The 24,160-nt window shown below is 47.4% G+C and overlaps 1 protein-coding gene across 1 annotated transcript in view; it reads right to left on the bottom strand.

Moving 5' to 3' along the window:
- The window catches only part of LOC139561154 (short transient receptor potential channel 5-like), a 154,159-nt gene extending 131,148 nt beyond the window's left edge, over positions 1 to 23,011 (bottom strand). The window contains exon 1 of the mRNA XM_071378057.1: positions 22,546 to 23,011. The gene's annotated coding sequence lies outside the window, so the exon portion shown is untranslated. The remainder of the gene's footprint in view (positions 1 to 22,545) is intronic.
- Positions 23,012 to 24,160: the final 1,149 nt, after the last annotated feature.

The following is a 24,160-nucleotide window of genomic DNA, read 5'->3' as shown; positions in this document are numbered from 1 at the left end:
AAGTTTACTTTGATTTTTTGTGGTGTCTTTCCAATAGGTTATATATTTTTCTTTTTGTTTTGTGATGATTTGGTTGGGCCAGATTTTCTGAGGGCTGTCCCGAGGCTCTATGGGGTTGGTTTGGGTTGGTGAACTGAGCCTCAGAACCAGCTGGCTGAGGGGACTCTTCTCTGGTTTCATCTCTTGACATTGTAGAGCTGTGTGATGGAATGTTTTAGGGTCACTTGTTTTTAGATGGTTGTAAAATTTGATGGCTCTTTTTTCTATTCGAATGAGGAGGGGATATTGGCCCAATTCTGCCCTACATGCGTTATTTGGAGTTTTTCTTTGTACTTGCAATACAGTCTTGCAAAACTCTGCATGCAATACTTCAATTGGATGTTTGTCCCATTTAGTAAATTCATTATTAGAGAGTGGACCCCATACTTCACTGCCATATAGAGCAATTGGTTCTATAACTGATTGAAAAATTTTGAGCCAGATTCTAATTGGAATTTCAATTTTGATGTTCCTTTTAATGGCATAGAATGCTCTTCTTGCTTTGTCTCTCAGCTCATTCACAGCCATGTGAAAGCTACCTGTGTTGCTGATATTTAGTCCTAGATATGTGTAGTTTTTGGTGTGTTCTAATAGAACTGTGTCCAAATAGAATTTATATTTGTCATCCTTATTTCCGGACCTTTTTTGGAATATCATTATATTTGTTTTTTTTTAGATTAACGGTCAGAGCCCAAGTCTGACAGAACCTGTGAAGATGATCTAGGTGTTGCTGTAACCCCTCTTTAGTGGGAGACAGCAGCACCAGGTCATCTGCGTACAGCAGACACTTGATTTCAGTGTTGTGTAGGGTGATACCAGGTGCTGTCGATTCTTCTAATGTTTTTGCCAATTCATTCATGTAGATGTTAAATAATGTTGGACTTATTGGGCAGCCCTGTTTCACTCCCCGCCCCTGAGAGAAGAAGTCTGTTTGCTTGTTGCCAATTTTAACCGCACATTTGTTTTTAGTGTACATTGATTTAATAAAATCATATGTTTTCCCTCCAATACCACTTTCTATTAGTTTATAATATAATTTATAATTAATAATTTATAATATAATTTATCTCTCTCTCTCTCTCTCTCTCTCTCTCTCTCTCTCTCTCTCTCTCTCTCTCTCTCTCTCTCTCTCTCTCTCTCTACCCTCGTCAAGACTCTCTCTCTCTCTCTCTACCCTGGTCATGACTCTCTCTCTCTCTCTCTACCCTGGTCATGACTCTCTCTCTCTCTCTCTACCCTGGTCATGACTCTCTCTCTCTCTCTGTCTTTCATTATGTCACTTACCCTTCTCTGTCCATTTCTTTCTCCCTTCCCCTTTCTATCTTCCATCTCTCTCATCATAACAGCTGTTCCATTCTCTTAGCTCATTATTAGTGTCAGTCATCCTGCCTAGTTGCCTGGCTACCATTATTAGTGTCAGTCATCCTGCCTAGTTGCCTGGCTACCAATCCTCTGGTCAAGTGTCACTCCAACTAACGTTTCTTCTCCACCATAGAGTCTGGATTTGGATTTTGTACAACGCCCCTCACTTTGACGTCAACAGGAAGGACTTCTAGGAAGGCAGTCTGACTGAATGGATCAACAGGAAGGACTTCTAGGAAGGCAGTCTGACTGAATGGATCAACAGGAAGGACTTCTAGGAAGGTAGTCTGACTGAATGGATCAACAGGAAGGACTTCTAGGAAGGTAGTCTGACTGAATGGATCAACAGGAAGGACTTCTAGGAAGGTAGTCTGACTGAATGGATCAACAGGAAGGACTTCTAGGAAGGTAGTCTGACTGAATGGATCAACAGGAAGGACTTCTAGGAAGGTAGTCTGACTGAATGGATCAACAGGAAGGACTTCTAGGAAGGCAGTCTGACTGAATGGATCAACAGGAAGGACTTCTATGAAGGCAGTCTGACTGAATGGAGCAACAGGAAGGACTTCTAGGAAGGCAGTCTGACTGAATGGATCAACAGGAAGGACTTCTAGGAAGGTAGTCTGACTGAATGGATCAACAGGAAGGACTTCTATGAAGGCAGTCTGACTGAATGGAGCAACAGGAAGGACTTCTAGGAAGGTAGTCTGACTGAATGGATCAACAGGAAGGACTTCTAGGAAGGTAGTCTGACTGAATGGATCAACAGGAAGGACTTCTAGGAAGGTAGTCTGACTGAATGGATCAACAGGAAGGACTTCTAGGAAGGCAGTCTGACTGAATGGATCAACAGGAAGGACTTCTATGAAGGCAGTCTGACTGAATGGAGCAACAGGAAGGACTTCTAGGAAGGCAGTCTGACTGAATGGATCAACAGGAAGGACTTCTAGGAAGGTAGTCTGACTGAATGGATCAACAGGAAGGACTTCTATGAAGGCAGTCTGACTGAATGGAGCAACAGGAAGGACTTCTAGGAAGGTAGTCTGACTGAATGGATCAACAGGAAGGACTTCTAGGAAGGTAGTCTGACTGAATGGATCAACAGGAAGGACTTCTAGGAAGGCAGTCTGACTGAATGGATCAACAGGAAGGACTTCTAGGAAGGCAGTCTGACTGAATGGATCAACAGGAAGGACTTCTAGGAAGGTAGTCTGACTGAATGGATCAACAGGAAGGACTTCTAGGAAGGTAGTCTGACTGAATGGATCAACAGGAAGGACTTCTAGGAAGGCAGTCTGACTGAATGGATCAACAGGAAGGACTTCTAGGAAGGTAGTCTGACTGAATGTATCAACAGGAAGGACTTCTATGAAGGCAGTCTGACTGAATGTATCAACAGGAAGGACTTCTAGGAAGGCAGTCTGACTGAATGGATCAACAGGAAGGACTTCTATGAAGGCAGTCTGACTGAACGGATCAACAGGAAGGACTCCATCTTTCCCTCTCTCGTTCTGAGTCACTCTGTCCCTCTCTCGTTCTGAGTCACTCTGTCCCTCTCTCGTTCTGAGTCACTCTGTCCCTCTCTCGTTCTGAGTCACTCTGTCCCTCTCTCGTTCTGAGTCACTCTGTCCCTCTCTCGTTCTGAGTCACTCTGTCCCTCTCTCGTTCTGAGTCACTCTGTCCCTCTCTCGTTCTGAGTCACTCTGTCCCTCTCTCGTTCTGAGTCACTCTGTCCCTCTCTCGTTCTGAGTCACTCTGTCCCTCTCTCGTTCTGAGTCACTCTGTCCCTCTCTCGTTCTGAGTCACTCTGTCCCTCTCTCGTTCTGAGTCACTCTGTCCCTCTCTCGTTCTGAGTCACTCTGTCCCTCTCTCGTTCTGAGTCACTCTGTCCCTCTCTCGTTCTGAGTCACTCTGTCCCTCTCTCGTTCTGAGTCACTCTGTCCCTCTCTCGTTCTGAGTCACTCTGTCCCTCTCTCGTTCTGAGTCACTCTGTCCCTCTCTCGTTCTGAGTCACTCTGTCCCTCTCCCGTTCTCAGTCACTCTGTCCCTCTCTCGTTCTGAGTCACTCTGTCCCTCTCTCGTCCTGAGTCACTCTGTCCCTCTCTCGTTCTGAGTCACTCTGTCCCTCTCTCGTCCTGAGTCACTCTGTCCCTCTCTCGTTCTGAGTCACTCTGGCCCTCTCTCGTTCTGAGTCACTCTGGCTCTCTCTCGTTCTGAGTCACTCTGTCCCTCTCTCGTTCTGAGTCACTCTGTCCCTCTCCCGTTCTGAGTCACTCTGTCCATCTCCCGTTCTGAGTCACTCTGTCCCTCTCCCGTTCTGAGTCACTCTGTCCCTCTCTCGTTCTGAGTCACTCTGTCCCTCTCTCATTCTGAGTCACTCTGTCCCTCTCTCGTTCTGAGTCACTCTGTCCCTCTCTCGTTCTGAGTCACTCTGTCCCTCTCTCGTTCTGAGTCACTCTGTCCCTCTCTCGTTCTGAGTCACTCTGTCCCTCTCTCGTTCTGAGTCACTCTGTCCCTCTCTCGTTCTGAGTCACTCTGTCCCTCTCTCGTTCTGAGTCACTCTGTCCCTCTCTCGTTCTGAGTCACTCTGTCCCTCTCCCGTTCTGAGTCACTCTGTCCCTCTCCCGTTCTGAGTCACTCTGTCCCTCACAACCTTTCTCCTCAAAAGTTAACTTGCCACTTATCCCTTCCTCTTTTCCCCAAATCGTTTCTTTCCATATCTATCTTCTCTTTCTTCAGCCTCTCTTCCATCATCTCCCCCTCTTAGCCGCCCCTTCCCTCCATCCCCTTTCTCTCCTCCTCTCCCCCCTCCCCTCCCATCCCCCTCCCCTTCCATTCCCCCTCCCCTTCCATTCCCTTCCCCTCCCTCCCTTTCCCCTCCCCCTCCCTCCCTCCCCTTCCCCTCCCCTCCCTCCCTTCCCCTCCCTCCCCTCCCTCCCCTTCCCCTCCCCCTCACCCTTACATTCCCTTCCCCTCCCCTCCCCTTTCTCTCCTCCTCTCCCCCCTTCCCTCCCCTCCCCCTCCCTCCCCTTTCTCTCCTCCTCTCCCCCCTCCCCTTCCCCTCCCCTCCCCTCCCCCTCCCTCCCCTTTCTCTCCTCGTCTCCCCCCTCCCCTTCCCCCCCTCCCCTCCCCTCCCTCCCCTTTCTCTCCTCCTCTCCCCCCTCCCCTCCCTCCCTTTCCCCTCCCTCCCCTTCCATTCCCTTCCCCTCCCTCCCTCCCCTTCCCCTCCCCCTCCCTCCCCTTTCTCTCCTCCTCTCCCCCCTCCCCTTCCCCTCCCTCCCCTCCCTCCCCTTTCTCTCCTCCTCTCCCCCCTCCTTCACATCTGGTAAGTGGCTTTAGTTTTATTGGGTTAAATTATAGTATTAAGGTTAGCGTCCCAAATGGCACCCTATTCCCTATGTAGTGCACTACTTTAGACCAGAGTCCTATTCCCTATATAGTACACTACTTTAGACCAGAGTCCTATTCCCTACGTAGTGCACTACTTTAGACCAGAGTCCTATCCCATCTTCCCCATGGGCCCTGGTGAACAGTAGTGCAGTACCAAGGGAATAGTATGGCATTATAATGTGTTATAACATATATATATATATATAGGATGTTGTTTCACTGGCAGCTTCAATAAGCTACTTAAACTAATGACGAATTACAGAGGCTTAGGCTGGTAGCAACATGTTTATTAAAGAGGGAGGGAGGGAGGAGAGAAGGGAAGGAGAGAGAGAGGGGGAGGGAGAGAGAGAGGGAGAGGGAAGGAGAGAGAGAGGGAGGGAGAAGGGAAGGAGAGAGAGAGAGAGGGAGAAGGGAAGGAGAGAGAGAGAGAGAGAGAGAGAGAGAGAGAGAGAGAGAGAGAGAGAGAGAGAGAGAGAGAGAGAGAGAGAGAGAGAGAGAGAGAGAGAGAGAGAGAGAGAGAGAGAGAGAGAGAGAGAGAGAGAGAGAGAGAGAGAGAGAGAGAGAGAGAGAGAGAGAGAGAGAGAGAGAGAGAGAGAGAGAGAGAGAGAGAGAGAGAGAGAGAGAGAGAGAGAGAGAGAGAGAGAGAGAGAGAGAGAGAGAGAGAGAGAGAGAGAGAGAGAGAGAGAGAGAGAGAGAGAGAGAGAGAGAGAGAGAGAGAGAGAGAGAGAGAGAGAGAGAGAGAGAGAGAGAGAGAGAGAGAGAGAGAGAGAGAGAGAGAGAGAGAGAGAGAGAGAGAGAGAGAGAGAGAGAGAGAGAGAGAGAGAGAGAGAGAGAGAGAGAGAGAGAGAGAGAGAGAGAGAGAGAGAGAGAGAGAGAGAGAGAGAGAGAGAGAGAGAGAGAGAGAGAGAGAGAGAGAGAGAGAGGAGAGAGAGGAGTTGAGGTGTGTAATGGTTAGAACAGGAACCATTGGTTAAACTGACTCATCAGAGCGACTGGTTAAATCTGCACTACTTTAGACCAGGGCTGGCACCCTATTCCCTATATAGTGCACTACTTTAGACCAGGGCTGGCACCCTATTCCCTATATAGTGCACTACTTTAGACCTGGGCTGGCACCCTATACCAAATAGGGAATAGGATGTAATTTGGTACACATACTGATCGGTAGGGGGAAAGGATGACACACACACACACACACACACACACACACTGCATTTCTAAATCCCTGATTTTGCTTTGTCACTATGGGGCCGTGTGTGTAGATGTATGAGGGGGGAGGATTGAATCAGGTTCAGAATAAGGCTGTAACGAAATGTGGAGAAAGTCAAAGGGTCTGAATACTTTCTGAGGATAAAAAGCCAGCGGTTTGACGGATGAAAAGCATTAAAACACGGAAACCATCTCTGTGCCAAACCAAACGATAGGAGACTGGGTCGGCATTGTCCTCACGGCTCGTTTCTAAATCACATGTATCGCTGCCGATAAGACCAGGGGTGCAAACTGGTGGCAAAAAAATACATCTCAGTTAAGAACATTTGATTCATTTTTTTGTGTTTCCACAATACCAATATTTTACTAACGATGCAATACCAGGTCAAGTATCACGATACCGGGAAGTATCACGATACCGGGAAGTATCACGATACCGGGCAGCATCACGATACCGGGTAGTATCACGATACCGGGAAGTATCACGATACCGGGCAGCATCACGATACCGGGTAGTATCACGATACCGAGTAGTATCACAATAACGGGTAGTATCACGATACCGGGAAGTATCACGATACCGGGAAGTATCACGATACCGGGCAGCATCACGATACCGGGTAGTATCACGATACCGAGTAGTATCACAATAACGGGTAGTATCACGATACCGGGAAGTATCACGATACCGGGAAGTATCACGATACCGGGAAGTATCACGATACCGGGCAGCATCACGATACCGAGTAGTATCACAATAACGGGTAGTATCACGATACCGGGCAGTATCACAATAACGGGTAGTATCACGATACCGGGAAGTATCACGATACCGGGCAGCATCACGATACCGGGTAGTATCACGATACCGAGTAGTATCACAATAACGGGTAGTATCGCGATACTACCGGCACCCCCTGGTACCCCCTGTATATAGCCTCCACATTGACTCTGTACCAGTACCCCCTGTATATAGTCTCCACATTGACTCTGTACCGGTACCCCCTGTATATAGCCTCCACATTGACTCTGTACCGTAACACCCTGTATATAGCCTCCACATTGACTCTGTACCGTAACACCCTGTATATAGTCTCCACATTGACTCTGTACCGTAACACCCTTTATATAGCCTCCACTTTGACTCTGTACCGTAACATCCTGTATATAGCCTACACATTGACTCTGTACCGTAACACCCTGTATATAGCCTCCACATTGACTCTGTACCATAACACCCTGTATATAGCCTCCACATTGACTCTGTACCGTAACACCCTGTATATAGCCTCCACATTGACTCTGTACCGTAACACCCTGTATATAGCCTCCACATTGACTCTGTACCGTAACACCCTGTATATAGCCTCCACATTGACTCTGTACCGTAACACCCTGTATATAGCCTCCACATTGACTCTGTACCGGTACCCCCTGTATATAGCCTCCACATTGACTCTGTACCGGTACCCCCTGTATATAGCCTCCACATTGACTCTGTACCGTAACACCCTGTATATAGCCTCCACATTGACTCTGTACCGGTACCCCCTGTATATAGCCTCCACATTGACTCTGTACCGGTACCCCCTGTATATAGCCTCCACATTGACTCTGTACCGGTACCCCCTGTATATAGCCTCCACATTGACTCTGTACCGTAACACCCTGTATATAGCCTCCACATTCACTCTGTACCGTAACACCCTGTATATAGCCTCCACATTGACTCTGTACTGGTACCCCCTGTATATAGCCTCCACATTGACTCTGTACCGTAACACCCTGTATATAGCCTCCACATTGACTCTGTACCGGTACCCCCTGTATATAGCCTCCACATTGACTCTGTACCGGTACCCCCTGTATATAGCCTCCACATTGACTGTGTACCGTAACACCCTGTATATAGCCTCCACATTGACTCTGTACCGTAACACCCTGTATATAGCCTCCACATTGACTCTGTACCGTAACACCCTGTATATAGCCTCCACATTGACTCTGTACCGTAACACCCTGTATATAGCCTCCACATTGACTCTGTACCGGTACCCCCTGTATATAGCCTCCACATTGACTCTGTACCGTAACACCCTGTATATAGCCTCCACATTGACTCTGTACCGTAACACCCTGTATATAGCCTTCACATTGACTCTGTACCGTAACACCCTGTATATAGTCTCCACATTGACTCTGTACCGTAACACCCTGTATATAGCCTCCACATTGACTCTGTACCGTAACACCCTGTATATAGCCTCCACATTGACTCTGTACCGGTACCCCCTGTATATAGCCTCCACATTGACTCTGTACCAGTACCCCCTGTATATAGCCTCCACATTGACTGTGTCGGCACCGGCTCGCGAGGGCCTTAAGCGTAATATTGCATTATGGGTCGGCACCGGCTCGCGGGTGCTTTTTCAAAAAGCCTATGTCAGATATCATTTGCGTTAGGTAGACATTAGGTAGACTCAGCGATATGACATACACTACCGGTCAAAAGTTTGGACACACCTACTCATTCAAGGGTTTTTCTTTATTTTTTACTATTTTCTACATTGTAGAATAATAATGAAGACATCAAAACAATGAAATAACACATATGGAATCATGTAGTAACCAAAAAAGTGTTAAACAAATCTAAGAATATTTGAGATTCTTCAAATAGCCACCCTTTGCCTCGATGACATCGCACACTCTTGGCTGTATCAGATGACCTGGCCTCCACATAAAACGCTTAACGGTCGGAAGGACCCGCAATCTGGGCAGAGAGCCCACGGGCAAAATACCAAATAGATGATTGGTGAGTTGCAACAGATCAGAACGATTAGCATAAAATGTTTATGAACTACTATTTTGTTTACATTATTAGCACAGCGATGCGCGTCAATGTGCGTTCCATAATGCAATTAGTGGAAAACACAATCATGAGCGGTTTCATGTGACAGAGATGAAAATATCTGGTAGAAATATTTTAAGTGCAACTATTAGCATGTGTTGCTAATAAGACTAGGATTGTGCCTTTGGCTGCCGGACAATGAAAGACAGTTGAAAACCAATAGAAAACGAGAGAAAATAGGCTACTGGTTTCAATGACATATGGAAGAAGTCTTTATAAAAGAATTCCCTGCACGTTTGGTGTGATTTTGGCTAGACTACTTTGAAGCAAGGTAAAGTCATGCCTCATAATATTTTAGTAAAAGTTTCAGACTTTCAAACAACGAAGTATACATTTTGTTCAAAATGGATACCGCTTCCTGCTCATTGCGAAGCGGAGTCGCTGACGTAGCTTTCCGTTGACTACGCATTAGAACGGTGAACTGAAAACTTCAATTACCAATTAAAAAATACAAATAGTATCTCTTTTTAATTGAGCCGTGGCTTTTTACATTCCATTGACTTTAGAATCGTGGTATAATTGGTCTTAATGAAACATATTTCACTCCAGCTGTGTCCACAGCTCTCTCTCATACAGACAGCTGTTGGTGCTGTGTCCACAGCTCTCTCTCATACAGACAGCTGTTGGTGCTGTGTCCACAGCTCTCTCTCATACAGACAGCTGTTGGTGCTGTGTCCACAGCTCTCTCTCATACAGACAGCTGATGCAGCTGTATCCACAGCTCTCTCATACAGACAGCTGTTGCTGCTGTGTCCACAGCTCTCTCATACAGACAGCTGTTGCAGCTGTATCCACAGCTCTCTCTCATACAGACAGCTGTTGGTGCTGTATCCACAGCTCTCTCTCATACAGACAATTGTTGGTGCTGTATCCACAGCTCTCTCATACAGACAGCTGATGCAGCTGTATCCACAGCTCTCTCTCATACAGACAGCTGATGCAGCTGTATCCACAGCTCTCTCTCATACAGACAGCTGTTGGTGCTGTGTCCACAGCTCTCTCTCATACAGACAGCTGTTGGTGCTGTGTCCACAGCTCTCTCTCATACAGACAGCTGTTGGTGCTGTGTCCACAGCTCTCTCTCATACAGACAGCTGTTGGTGCTGTGTCCACAGCTCTCTCTCATACAGACAGCTGTTGCTGCTGTATCCACAGCTCTCTCTCATACAGACAGCTGTTGCAGCTGTATCCACAGCTCTCTCTCATACAGACAGCTGTTGCTGCTGTATCCACAGCTCTCTCATACAGACAGCTGTTGGTGCTGTGTCCACAGCTCTTTCATACAGACAGCTGTTGGTGCTGTGTCCACAGCTCTCTCATACAGACAGCTGTTGGTGCTGTGTCCACAGCTCTCTCTCATACAGACAGCTGTTGGTGCTGTATCCACAGCTCTCTCTCATACAGACAGCTGTTGCTGCTGTATCCACAGCTCTCTCATACAGACAGCTGTTGGTGCTGTATCCACAGCTCTCTCTCATACAGACAGCTGTTGGTGCTGTATCCACAGCTCTCTCTCATACAGACAGCTGTTGGTGCTGTGTCCACAGCTCTCTCATACAGACAGCTGTTGGTGATGTATCCACAGCTCTCTCTCATACAGACAGCTGTTGGTGCTGTATCCACACCTCTCTCACTACATCCACTGGTATTTTAATACATTTATAGGCTAAAATGCATTATTTCACAACCTCCTGGACAATTGGCCCAACCCAATTATATTTATAAGCTTTCATTGGCTTGTAGTTGGTTGTATTGTAAAAGACAGCAGATAAGTAACGATAGTGACGTGTTGTATTGGTAATCAATACCTGATCAATATCCTGATCGATAGGCAGCTGACCTAAACCGTGACTCTAACTCACTCACTCACTCACTCACTCACTCACTCACTCACTCACTCACTCACTCACTCACTCACCTACTCACACACTGTCTCTCTCTAATGTCTCTGTGCAGCGACTCATTTCTGTAGTTAATTGTAGATGGAGAAGGGAAGAGGCTGGAGAGGTGAAGAGGACGGAGAGGGGGAGAGGACGGAGAGGTGAAGAGGACGAAGAAGGGGAGAGGACAGAGAAGGGAAGAGGACGGAGAGGGGAAGAGGACGGAGAGGGGGAGAGGACGGAGAGGTGAAGAGGACGAAGAAGGGGAGATGACAGAGAAGGGAAGAGGACGGAGAGGGGAAGAGGACGAAGAAGGGGAGAGGACGGGGGAGCCGTGGCTTTTTACATTCCATTGACTTTAGAATCGTGGTATAATTGGTCTTAATGAAACATATTTCACTCCAGCTGTGTCCACAGCTCTCTCTCATACAGACAGCTGTTGGTGCTGTGTCCACAGCTCTCTCTCATACAGACAGCTGTTGGTGCTGTGTCCACAGCTCTCTCTCATACAGACAGCTGTTGGTGCTGTGTCCACAGCTCTCTCTCATACAGACAGCTGATGCAGCTGTATCCACAGCTCTCTCATACAGACAGCTGTTGCTGCTGTGTCCACAGCTCTCTCATACAGACAGCTGTTGCAGCTGTATCCACAGCTCTCTCTCATACAGACAGCTGTTGGTGCTGTATCCACAGCTCTCTCTCATACAGACAATTGTTGGTGCTGTATCCACAGCTCTCTCATACAGACAGCTGATGCAGCTGTATCCACAGCTCTCTCTCATACAGACAGCTGATGCAGCTGTATCCACAGCTCTCTCTCATACAGACAGCTGTTGCTGCTGTATCCACAGCTCTCTCTCATACAGACAGCTGTTGCAGCTGTATCCACAGCTCTCTCTCATACAGACAGCTGTTGCTGCTGTATCCACAGCTCTCTCATACAGACAGCTGTTGGTGCTGTGTCCACAGCTCTCTCTCATACAGACAGCTGTTGCTGCTGTATCCACAGCTCTCTCTCATACAGACAGCTGTTGCAGCTGTGTCCACAGCTCCCTCTCATACAGACAGCTGTTGGTGCTGTGTCCACAGCTCTCTCTCATACAGACAGCTGTTGCAGCTGTATCCACAGCTCTCTCTCATACAGACAGCTGTTGGTGCTGTATCCACAGCTCTCTCATACAGACAGCTGTTGGTGCTGTGTCCACAGCTCCCTCTCATACAGACAGCTGTTGGTGCTGTGTCCACAGCTCTCTCTCATACAGACAGCTGTTGCAGCTGTATCCACAGCTCTCTCTCATACAGACAGCTGTTGGTGCTGTATCCACAGCTCTTTCATACAGACAGCTGTTGGTGCTGTGTCCACAGCTCTCTCTCATACAGACAGCTGTTGGTGCTCTATCCACAGCTCTCTCTCATACAGACAGCTGTTGGTGCTGTATCCACAGCTCTCTCTCATACAGACAGCTGTTGCTGCTGTATCCACAGCTCTCTCATACAGACAGCTGTTGGTGCTGTATCCACAGCTCTCTCTCATACAGACAGCTGTTGGTGCTGTATCCACAGCTCTCTCTCATACAGACAGCTGTTGGTGCTGTGTCCACAGCTCTCTCATACAGACAGCTGTTGGTGATGTATCCACAGCTCTCTCTCATACAGACAGCTGTTGGTGCTGTATCCACACCTCTCTCACTACATCCACTGGTATTTTAATACATTTATAGGCTAAAATGCATTATTTCACAACCTCCTGGACAATTGGCCCAACCCAATTATATTTATAAGCTTTCATTGGCTTGTAGTTGGTTGTATTGTAAAAGACAGCAGATAAGTAACGATAGTGACGTGTTGTATTGGTAATCAATACCTGATCAATATCCTGATCGATAGGCAGCTGACCTAAACCGTGACTCTAACTCACTCACTCACTCACTCACTCACTCACACACTGTCTCTCTCTAATGTCTCTGTGCAGCGACTCATTTCTGTAGTTAATTGTAGATGGAGAAGGGAAGAGGCTGGAGAGGTGAAGAGGACGGAGAGGGGGAGAGGACGGAGAGGTGAAGAGGACGAAGAAGGGGAGAGGACAGAGAAGGGAAGAGGATGGAGAGGTGAAGAGGACGGAGAGGGGAAGAGGACGGAGAGGGGGAGAGGACGGAGAGGTGAAGAGGACGAAGAAGGGGAGATGACAGAGAAGGGAAGAGGACGGAGAGGGGAAGAGGACGAAGAAGGGGAGAGGACGAAGAAGGGGAGAGGACGGAGAAGGGGAGAGGACGGAGAGGGGAAGAGAACAGAGAAGGGAAGAGGACAGAGAGGGGAAGAGGACAGAGAGGGGAAGAGGACGAAGATGGGGAGAGGATGGCGAGAGAGAGGGGAAGAGGATGGAGAGGGGAAGAGGACAGAGAAGGGTAGAGGACGGACAGGTGAAGGGGACGGAGAGGGGAAGAGGACGGAGAGGGGAAGAGGACGAAGAAGGGGAGAGGACAGAGAAGGGAAGAGGATGGAGAAGGGAAGAAGAAGGGAATAGGACAGAGAAGGGGAGAGGACGGAGAGGGGAAGAGGACGGAGAGGTGAAGAGGACGGAGAGGGGAAGAGGACGGAGAGGGGAAGAGGACAGAGAGGGGAAGAGGACAGAGAGGGGAAGAGGACAGAGAGGGGAAGAGGACAGAGAGGGGAAGAGGACAGAGAGGGGAAGAGGACAGAGAGGGGAAGAGGACAGAGAGGGGAAGAGGACGGAGAAGGGGAGAGGACGGAGAAGGGGAGAGGACGGAGAGGGGGAGAGGACGGAGAGGGGAAGAGAATGGAGATGGGGAGAGGATGGCGAGAGAGAGGGGAAGAGGATGGAGAAGGGAAGAGGACAGAGAAGGGAAGAGGACAGAGAAGGGAAGAGGACGGAGAGGGGAAGAGGACAGAGAAGGGAAGAGGACGGAGAGGTGAAGGGGACTGAGAGTGGAAGAGGACGGTGAGGGGAAGAGGACGGAGAGGGGAAGAGGACGGAGAGGGGAAGAGGACGGAGAGGGGAAGAGGACGGAGAGGTGAGGAGGACGGAGAGGTGAGGAGGACGGAGAGGGGAAGAGGACGGAGAAGGGAAGAGGACGGAGAGGGGAAGAGGACGGAGAGGGGAAGAGGACAGAGAAGGGGAGAGGACGGAGAAGGGGAGAGGACGGAGAGGGGAAGAGAATGGAGATGGGGAGAGGATGGCGAGAGAGAGGGGAAGAGGATGGAGAAGGGAAGAGGACAGAGAAGGGAAGAGGACAGAGAAGGGAAGAGGACGGAGAGGGGAAGAGGACAGAGAAGGGAAGAGGACAGAGAAGGGAAGAGGACAGAGAGGGGAAGAGGACAGAGAAGGGAAGAGGACGGAGAGGTGAAGGGGACGGAGAGGGGAAGAGGACGGAGAGGGGAAGAGGACGGAGAGGGGAAGAGGACGGAGAGGGGAAGAGGACGGAGAGGTGAAGAGGACGGAGAGGAGAAGAAGACGGAGAGGTGAAGAGGACGAAGAAGGGGAGAGGACAGAGAAGGGAAGAGGACGGAGAGGGGAAGAGGACAGAGAAGGGAAGAGGACAGAGAAGGGAAGAGGACAGAGAGGGGAAGAGGACAGAGAGGGGAAGAGGACGGAGAGGGGAAGAGGACAGAGAAGGGAAGAGAACGGAGATGGGGAGAGGACGGAGAGGGGAAGAGGACAGAGAAGGGAAGAGGACAGAGAAGGGAAGAGGACGGAAAGGGGAAGAGGACGGAGAAGGGAAGAGGACGGAGAGGGGAAGAGAACGGAGATGGGGAGAGGACAGAGATGGGGAGAGGACAGAGAAAGGAAGAGGACGGAGAAGGGAAGAGGACGGAGAAGGGAAGAGGACGGAGAAGGGAAGAGGACGGAGAGGGGAAGAGGACGAAGAAGGGGAGAGGACGGAGAAGGGGAGAGGACGGAGAGGGGAAGAGGACGGAGAAGGGAAGAGGACGGAGAAGGGAAGAGGACGGAGAAGGGAAGAGAACGGAGATGGGAAGAGGACGGAGAGGGGAAGAGGACGGAGAAGGGAAGAGGACGGAGAAGGGAAGAGGACGGAGAGGGGAAGAGGACGGAGAAGGGGAGAGGACGGAGAAGGGGAGAGGACGGAGAAGGGGAGAGGACGGAGAGGGGAAGAGGACGAAGAAGGGGAGAGGACGGAGAGGGGAAGAGGACGGAGAGGGGAAGAGGACGGAGAGGGGAAGAGGACGGAGAGGGGAAGAGGACGGAGAAGGGAAGAGGACGGAGAGGGGAAGAGGACGGAGAGGGGAAGAGGACGGAGAAGGGAAGAGGACGGAGAAGGGAAGAGGACGGAGAAGGGAAGAGGACGGAGAGGGGAAGAGGACGGAGAAGGGGAGAGGACGGAGAGGGGAAGAGGACGGAGAAGGGAAGAGGACGGAGAAGGGAAGAGGAAGGAGAGGGGAAGAGGACGGAGAGGGGAAGAGGACGGAGAAGGGAAGAGGACGGAGAAGGGAAGAGGACGGAGACGGGAAGAGGACGGAGAAGGGAAGAGGACGGAGAGGGGAAGAGGACGGAGAGGGGAAGAGGACGGAGAGGGGAAGAGGACGGAGAGGGGAAGAGGACGGAGAAGGGGAGAGGACGGAGACGTGAAGAGGACGGGGAGGGAAAGAGGACGGAGAGGGGAAGAGGACAGAGATGGGGAGAGGATGGCGAGAGAGAGGGGAAGAGGATGGAGAGGAAGATGATGGAGGGATTGAGAGGGAGATGATGGAGGGATGGAGAGGGATGAGAGGATAGATAGATGAGAGAGAGGAGGAGAGAGAGGGATGGAGAGGATAGATAGATGAGAGAGAGGAGGAGATAGTGGTGGAGGAGCAGTAGTACCTAGGGCTCTACAGTAGTGGTGGAGGAGCAGTAGTACCTAGGGCTCTACAGTAGTGGTGGAGGAGGGAGGAGCAGTAGTACCCAGGGCTCTACAGTAGTGGTGGAGGAGGGAGGAGCAGTAGTACCCAGGGCTCTACAGTAGTGGTGGAGGAGGGAGGAGCAATAGTACCCAGGGCTCTACAGTAGTGGTGGAGGAGGGAGGAGCAGTAGTACCCAGGGCTCTACAGTAGTGGTGGAGGAGCAGTAGTACCCAGGGCTCTACAGTAGTGGTGGAGGAGGGAGGAGCAATAGTACCCAGGGCTCTACAGTAGTGGTGGAGGAGGGAGGAGCAATAGTACCCAGGGCTCTACAGTAGTGGTGGAGGAGGGAGGAGCAGTAGTACCCAGGGCTCTACAGTAGTGGTGGAGGAGGGAGGAGCAAGAGTACCCAGGGCTCTACAGTAGTGGTGGAGGAGCAGTAGTATCCAGGGCTCTACAGTAGTGGTGGAGGAGCAGTAGTACCCAGGGCTCTACAGTATTGGTGGAGGAGCAGTAGTATCCAGGGCTCTACAGTAGTGGTGGAGGAGCAGTAGTACCCAGGGCTCTACAGTAGTGGTGGAGGAGCAGTAGTACCCAGGGCTCTACAGTAGTGGTGGAGGAGCAGTAGTACCCAGGGCTCTACAGTAGTGGTGGAGGAGCAAAGAAGTACACTAACTAAAGAAGTACACCAACTAAAGAAGTACACTAACTAAAGAAGTACACCAACTAAAGCACGTGGGGCAGAACTGGGCCGCTTTCCAGTGGTAATGAAAATACCACAATTATATAATATAAACATTGGCTACACCTACATTCAAGTCTCCAATTTAAAGCGCTTAAAACCCAACAGCTGAGCCCAGAAACAAGCCCAGAAATACTCAACACACCAAGAGATATATTATAATAAAACCAAAAAATACTCATGCAGTGAAGGAGCAATGGCTCCTCTTGCAGACAAATATGTTAAATACATTTGTCTGCTTTAGCCTGAGGGACAATAACATCTGCATAGTAAGCAGTAACTTACTTATTATTATTGTTATTGTTATTACTATTATTATTATATTATTAGTTTAGTAATTATATATTTTTCTACTATTTAATGTTATTTTATTGTTATTATTTCTATTATTTATGTTTTTATTTTTAGTATTATTTACTACCGTATAAAATGATTATTCTTTAACACACTGAGCAAAAAAAATATAAACGAAACATACAACAAATTCAAAACATTTTTACTGAGTTACAGTTTATATGAAGGAAATCAGTCAATTGATATGAATTCATGAGGACCTAATCTATGGATTTCACATGACTGGGAATACAGATGTGCTTCTATTGGTCACAGATACCGTTAATAAAAGGTAGAGGTGTGGATCAGGAAACCAGTCAGTATCTGGTGTGACCATGTGTCTCATGCAGCGTGACACATCTCCTTCACATAGAGTTGATTGTGGCCTGTGGAATGTTGTCCCACTTCCTCTTCCATGGCTGTGTGAAGGTGCTGGATATTAGCGGAAACTGGAACACGTTGTCGTACACGTCGATCCAGAGCATCCCAAACATACTCAATGGGTGAAATGTCTGAGTATGCAGGTCATGGAAGAACTGGGACATTTTCAGCTTTCAGGAATTGTGTACAGATTCTTGCAACATGGGGCCGTGCATTATCATGCTGAAACATGAGGTGATGGCAGCAGATGAACGGCACGACAATGGGCCTCAGTATCTCATCACGGTATCTCTGTGCATTCAAATTGCCATCGATAAAATGCAATTGTGTTCGTTGTCCGTAGCTTATGCCCATACCAGAACCCCACCATGGGACACTCTGTTCACAACGCGAGCAAACCACTCGCCCACACGACGCCATACACGCTGTCTGCGGTTGTGAGGCCGGTTGGACGTACTGCCAAATTCTCTAAAACGACATAGAGAAATTAACATTCAGTTCTCTAGCAACAGCTCTGGTGAACATTAGCTGCAGTCAGCATGCCATTTGCTCCCTAGAAACTTGAGACATCTGTGTCATTGTGTTGTGTGACAAAACTGCACATTTTAGAGTGGCCTTTTATTGTCCCCCCAGCACAAGGTGCACCTGTGTAATGATCATGCTGTTTAATCAGCTTCTTGATATGCCACACCTGTCAGGTGGATGGATTATCTTGGCAAAGGAGAAATGCTCACTAACAGGGAGAGAGAGAGAGAGAGAGGGAGGGAGAGAGAGAGAGAGAGAGAGAGAGACAGAGAGAGATAGGGGGGGCGAGAGAGAGAGAGAGAGGGGAGCGAGAGAGAGAGAGAGAGAGAGAGAGAGAGAGAGAGAGAGAGAGAATCCCACAGGAACAGAATCCTGCACCCACACAAGATGAGCAGAGAAACTGTTGCTAACGATCAGACATGAACTTGGGGCACCTCAACACACACACACACACACACACACACACACACACACATACACACACACACACACACACACACACACACACACACACACACACACACACACACACACACACACACACACCTCTTTGGCACTTGAAAGTCTTTCAACTCTGAATGATGTTGTTGCGTTAGTGCAAATCTGTTTCTAGAACTGTAAGTGTTTTTATGAAGTGTTATGTCTGGATAAAGTATGTTATTAGTAGGCTCTCTTTGATGTAGAGTAGCACCAGGCTATTAGTCAATGGAATTTAAGTTTGTTTGGGATTTAGAAGACCAATAGACACTTACATCTCTCTCTCTCTCTCTCTCTCTCTCTCTCTCTCTCTCTCTCTCTCTCTCTCTCTCTCTCTCTCTCTCTCTCTCTCTCTCTCTCTCTCTCTCTCTCTCTCTCTCTCTCTCTCTCTCTCTCTCTCTCTCTCTCTCTCTCTCTCTCTCTCTCTCTCTCTCTCTCTCTCTCTCTCTGTCTCTCTCTCTCTCTCCCTCCCTCTCTCTCTCTCTGTCTCTGTCTCTCTCTCTCTCAATTCAATTCAATTCAATTCAATTCAATTGACTTTATTGACATGGCAAGTTATTATTACTTACATTGTCAAAGTATACATATCGAAAAATTTAAATAAAATATATATGTATATATATACACAAAATATATATATATTTATATATAAATAAATGGTGGGACTAACAGCAATAATAATAGTAGTAGTGGACATGGTATTACCATTAATAACAGCTACAACAACAATATTAATCAGAACAACAATACATTAAAGCAACAGTAGTAGACCAGTGTCAACATGACTGAGAAGACACATGACCTGGTACGAAAGACAAAACAAAACTAAGCTAAATGGGAAATATTATCAACATTACTTTGCATTTTTCACTGGCTGTCCCTCAGGCTATGGCAGGAGGACACATATTTGGCTGCCAAAACTGCACATTTTGGCTTTTCTATTTTATAGTTTCAAATTCTTTGTATTGAATTATAATTTTGGGAAAGAAATATGCTCTTAGGTCTGAGTATTTGTCACAGTGTAGTAGGAAATGCACTTCTGTCTCTATCTCTCCCCTGGAGCAGAGTGAGCACAGCCTGTCCTCTCTGGGCAGCCAGGTTTGTCTGTGACGACCGGTCTCTATAGCCAGACTGTGCTCACTGAGTCTGTACCTAGTCAATGTTTTCCTCAGTTTTCTATCAGTCACAGTGGTCAGATAGTCTGCCACCATGTACTGTCTGTTTAGAGCCAAATAGCATTGAAGTTTACTTTGATTTTTTGTGGTGTCTTTCCAATAGGTTATATATTTTTCTTTTTGTTTTGTGATGATTTGGTTGGGCCAGATTTTCTGAGGGCTGTCCCGAGGCTCTGTGGGGTTGGTTTGGGTTGGTGAACTGAGCCTCAGAACCAGCTGGCTGAGGGGACTCTTCTCTGGTTTCATCTCTTGACATTGTAGAGCTGTGTGATGGAATGTTTTAGGGTTACTTGTTTTTAGATGGTTGTAAAATTTGATGGCTCTTTTTTCTATTCGAATGAGGAGGGGGTATTGGCCCAATTCTGCCCTACATGCGTTATTTTGAGTTTTTCTTTGTACTTGCAATACAGTCTTGCAAAACTCTGCATGCAATACTTCAATTGGATGTTTGTCCCATTTAGTAAATTCATTATTAGAGAGTGGACCCCATACCTCACTGCCATATAGAGCAATTGGTTCTATAACTGATTGAAAAATTTTGAGCCAGATTCTAATTGGAATTTCAATTAGATATGTGTAGTTTTTGGTGTGTTCTAATAGAACTGTGTCCAAATAGAATTTATATTTGTCATCCTTATTTCCGGACCTTTTTTGGAATATCATTATATTTGTTTTTTTTAGGTTAACGGTCAGAGCCCAAGTCTGACAGAACCTGTGAAGATGATCTAGGTGTTGCTGTAACCCCTCTTTAGTGGGAGACAGCAGCACCAGGTCATCTGCGTACAGCAGACACTTGATTTCAGTGTTGTGTAGGGTGATACCAGGTGCTGCCGATTCTTCTAATGTTTTTGCCAATTCATTAATGTAGATGTTAAATAATGTTGGACTTATTGGGCAGCCCTGTTTCACTCCCCGCCCCTGAGAGAAGAAGTCTGTTTGCTTGTTGCCAATTTTAACCGCACATTTGTTTTTAGTGTACATTGATTTAATAAAATCATATGTTTTCCCTCCAATACCACTTTCTATTAGTTTATAAAAAAGACCTTCGTGCCAAATTGAATCAAATGCTTTCTTGAAATCTACAAAACACGAGTAGATTTTGCCTTTGTTTTGGTTAACTTGTTTATCAATTAGAGTGTGGAGGGTGTAAATGTGGTCAGTTGTACGATAATTTTTTAGAAATCCAATCTGGCTTCTGCTCAGGACGTTGTGTTCGTCAAAGAAATGATGTAGTCTGCTATTTATAATACTGCAGAGAATTTTCCCCAAGTTGCTGTTAACGCATATTCCTCTGTAATTATTTGGGTCAAATTTGTCTCCATTTTTATAGATTGGTGTGATCAGTCCCTGGTTCCAAATATCGGGGAAAATACCTGCAGTGAGGATAATGTTGAAGAGTTTGAGTATAGCCAATTTGAATTTGTGGTCTGTATATTTGATCATTTCATTTAAGATCCCATCAGCACCACAGGCCTTTTTGGGTTGGAGATTGCATATTTTTTCCAATAATTCTTCTTCTGTAATTGGGGTATCCACAGGATTCTGATAGTCTTTGACTGCTAATTCAAGGATTTGTAATTTTTCTTGTATATCTTTTTGTTCTGGGCTCTTTGTTATATTGCTGTAGAGGTTTGCAAAGTGATTTCTCCACATATCCCCATTTTGGATAGCCAACTCCTCATGATGAGGTTTGTTTAATTTATTCCAATTCTCCCAGAAGTGGTTTGATTCTATGGATTCCTCAATTCCATCCAGCTGATTTCTAATGTGCTGTTCCTTTTTTGTTCTTAGGGTGCGTTTGTATTGCTTCAGTGTTTCCCCATATTGAAGGCGTATATTTTTGTTGTCTGGTTCTCTGTGTTTTTGATTAGATATATTTCTCAATGACTTTCTTAGATTTTTGCAATCATTATCAAACCATTTTTCATTATCTGTTATTTTTGGTTTGCTCTTATGCTTCTTTAGATTAGCCAAGGAGGCTAATTTGTCAAATATAAAGTTTATGTTCCTAACGGCCAAATGTACACCTTCATTGCTGAAGTGTAGTCTCTCTCTCTCTCTCTCTCTCTCTCTCTCTCTCTCTCTCTCTCTCTCTCTCTCTCTCTCTCTCTCTCTCTGTCTCTCTGTCTCTCTTTCTCTCTGTCTCTCTATCTGTCTCTCTATCTGTCTCTCTACCTCTCTCTCTCGCTCTCTCTCTCCCCCCCCCCCCCCTCTCTCTCTCTCTCTCTCAATTCAATTCAATTCAAGGGGCTTTATTGGCATGGGAAACATGTGTTAACATTGCCAAAGCAAGTGAGGTAGATAATATACAAGAGTGAAATAAACAATAAAAATTAACAGTAAACATTACACATACAGAAGTTTCAAAACAATAAAGACATTACAAATGTCATATTATATATATACAGTGTTGTAACAATGTACAAATGGTTAAAGTACACAAGTTAAAATAAATAAACATAAATATGGGTTGTATTTACAATGGTGTTTGTTCTTCACTGGTTGCCCTTTTCTTGTGGCAACAGTCTCTCTCTCTCTCTCTCTCTCTCTCTCTCTCTCTCTCTCTATCTCTCTCTCTTTCTCTCTCTCTGTCTCTGACTCTCTCTCTCTCTCTGTCTCTGACTCTCTCTCTCTCTCTCTCTCTCTCTCTGTCTCTGTCTCTCTCTCTCTCCCTCTCCCTCTCTCTCTCTCTCGCTCTCTCATTCCGTGTCTCCTCTCTTCTCCTACTCTATCCATCCTTCTCTTCTCCTCCTGCCGTTGCGCCCTTGAACAAAGCACTTAACCCCAGCGTGGCAGCCCCCACCACCACCACCACCACCACCACCACCACCACCTCTCCAACAACCTCTATATGTGTACGTACAGTAAGTGTCTTTCGGAGTGATTGGGTTAAAAGCCCAAAGTCAAATTTCAGTTGGACCAATGAAATGGTAGTAATCATAACGTTATCCTCTCTTGTCTTTACGGAATTTAAATGTGTCAACAGTGCTGAAAACCTCTAACATAACCGATACACCAATGCCCACTCTACCTAATGATATACTGGGTCGGCCAGAGATTAATATCTGACAACACAACGATAAGCAACAGGAAACAACTGAATCGGATGTTAATCTTATACCTTTAGACTTTAAGCTTTCTGATTATAAATTGGGTTAAAAGCAAAGTCATCAGAACGCATCACTTGTTCATGAATGAAACGAGACGTATCTACAAAATATATATATTTTTAAATAATCTGATATATTTTTAAGAAGGTGGCATTACCTGATTTAGTTTCCTTCTTCCTTCTGTTTTAACGTTTAATGTCCTGAACAGATCGTCACCGGGTCTAGAGACTTCCTCTGGCGGGAAAAGGTGCGTATTTCTGCTGGGTTCAGGTCATCCTATCGCCACCAGGTCCGAGCAGGAATCTGTGTCCACCACTCTCCGCTTCGGCATGCTTTCATGCTGCGTCGACCGGAGTGGAGTGGTGAGCCCTCTCTCTCTCTCTCTTTCCTTGTCTCTCTCTCTCTCTCTCTCTCTCTCTCTCTCTCTCTCTCTCTCTCTCTCCTTGTCTCTCTCTCTCTCTCTCTCACTCTCTCACACACACACTCCACTAGCATTAAAACGCGCAACACACACACACACACACACACACACAGAGAGAGAGAGACACGGGGAACTCCTGGCGCAGAGCGGCGAAACGAGGAGCATCCCCCTCAGCTACCCTGCACATCTGACTTATACTCTGTGGCTTCCTCACTCCTCAAAACCTCCCTAGTTCTGTTCCCTTCTTTTTCCGTTGGTAAAATAAACCAACCGTTCTTTCCTGTTTTTTTAAATTTTATTTAGCGTTACAACATGTTATAAACACATTTATAGCTGTCAATTCCCCCCCCCCCAAAAAAAAACAACAATACAATTGTATTATCCAAAGCTACAGGTGAATATTTTCACATTTGTTGGTGTTGACGGTTAAAAGCATAGAAAATAGAGCCGATAATAATTCTCCACACTGATGTGGCGAAGAGGAGGAGGAGGAGGAGGAGGACGAGGGTGGGAGCACTAGCTATGCGTGGCTGGTAAGCAGTGCGGTCTCCTCGGTTTGGATCAGAGCCAGCTCCATGGGCTCCGGTGGCGGTGTGTGTGTGCTGCTGCCTGCGGTTGTCATGGTGCCGGTTGGAGTGTGTTAACGTGGTTGCCGTGGAGAGAGAGATGTGCGTGGATGTTCTCTCTATCTCTGTGTTGATCTTGACACCAGTTCTGTTTTCTAACAGCACATTGAACCAACTGTCAGTTCCCTTCTCTGCAGCCCCTCTCTCTCTCCTCTCTCCTTCTCCCCCCTCTATCTCTCTCCTCTCTCCTTCTCCCCCCTCTCTCTCTCCTCTCTCCTTCTCCCCCTCTCTCCTCTCTCCTTCTCCCTCTCTCTCTCTCTCTCTCTCCTTCTCCCCCTCTCTCTCTCTCTCTCTCTCTTCTCCCCCTCTCTCTCTCTCTCCTTCTCTCTTCTTCTCCCCCCTCTCTCTCTCTTTCCCCTTCTCTCTCTCCTTCTCCCCCTCTCTCTCTCTCCTCCCCCTCTCTCTCTCCTTCTCCCCCTCTCGCTCCCCTTCTCTCTCTTTCCCCCTCTCTCTCTCCTTCTCCCCCTCTCTCTCGCCCTCTCCCCCTCTCTCTCTCCTTCTCCCCTTCTCTCTCTCTTTCCCTCTCCTTCTCCCCCTTCTCTCTCTCTTTCCCTCTCCTTCTCCACCACTCTCTCTCTCTTTCCCCTCTCTCTCTCCTTCTCCCCTCTCTCTCTCTCTCCTTCTCCCCCTCTCGCTCCCCTTCTCTCTCTTTCCCCCTCTCTCTCTCCTTCTCCCCGTCTCTCTCTCTCTTTTTCCCCCTCTCTCTCTCTCCCCCTCTCTCTCTC

This window comes from Salvelinus alpinus, chromosome 31, assembly GCF_045679555.1.
Source record: "Salvelinus alpinus chromosome 31, SLU_Salpinus.1, whole genome shotgun sequence".
Lineage (NCBI taxonomy): Eukaryota > Metazoa > Chordata > Actinopteri > Salmoniformes > Salmonidae > Salvelinus > Salvelinus alpinus.
Note: the sequence above shows the minus strand (reverse complement) of the source record. Positions and strands in the feature narration are given on the sequence as shown.